Genomic DNA, 1,141 nt, shown 5'->3' on the forward strand with positions numbered 1-1,141 from the left:
TTTCACTGTGTTAATTGGACCCTTATTTGAAGACACCCTAAGGAGACTGATACAAGTGTGCTATTGAGAGAACTTGTCTGCAGCATCCAGTGATCACAGAGACATGTTTGAACATGTTTTGTTGAGTAAACCCATGCAAGTATGAACTGGAACCCTAGTAACAATACTTTGTAATGTATACTCCAATATGATATATTTGTTAGTCCTGTTGTGAAATATCTCTTTGAGACCATTAAAAATAATTTAATCAGCAAATCGACTAAGTTGTTTTCTAGCAATTTGAGACTTACGTTATGCCCTTAATGGAATAGTTGTAAAACTAATAAAACAATTTTACAATGTAATCAGTGAGAGCCAGTTGGATTTTTTAAAATAGCTCTTGACAACAAAATTTTCATTAACTTGAAATGTGGTCACACATGAGCTCCTTGAAAGTCAAATGTAATCATAGCTGACACCAGAGGGAGCCCAGTAGTCATTTCATGTGAAATTATATCCAATTTTCATGCATCTCTGAAATGATGCTTGAGAAAATGTACAATGAAATTAGACTAGTGCATTTAATAGCCCCAGGGAGAAAAATAGAAACCAGTGCTTAAAATGCACATGCAGAAACAAAACTGAAAATCTTAAAAAAGACCAGGTTTACTGATCAGAAAGAAATTGGAGGAACATAAGACTATAGCCCTTGGCCACCTTTCTGGTCTGGGATGAAACACACCCTCGTGGCCTAGTAGACAACTAGTAAGGTGTGCTCACCATGGACCAGTAAAACCATTCAAGATCAAAAGGGTAACATTTACTTGAGGACAAGGTTCAGAGGGGTTGAAAAGGAGGGTGGAATGGAAATAGGAACCACAGGGAGGAAGTGAGTTAACTGTTGTTACATGGAGGAGATTGAAATCATTGAGATGAAACAAAGTGTATGATGTGTTGGATGTAAAGCTGATGATCTGCTCTGTAAATCACTCAATTCACAAAAAGTCTCACATACAAAAATGCACATTCAGTCTTTAGTCTTTCTGTAAACTGTGAAAGGTATGCAATAAAAATGGTGATTACATGAATGGCACTTGAAAAACCACCAATACCTGTACTGGGTTTGTTTCTCTTGTTATTACTGCTTCCTGGAAGCTTAAGC

The sequence above is a fragment of the Chrysochloris asiatica genome, unplaced genomic scaffold (genome assembly GCF_000296735.1).
Source record: "Chrysochloris asiatica unplaced genomic scaffold, ChrAsi1.0 scaffold00213, whole genome shotgun sequence".
Taxonomy (NCBI): domain Eukaryota; kingdom Metazoa; phylum Chordata; class Mammalia; order Afrosoricida; family Chrysochloridae; genus Chrysochloris; species Chrysochloris asiatica.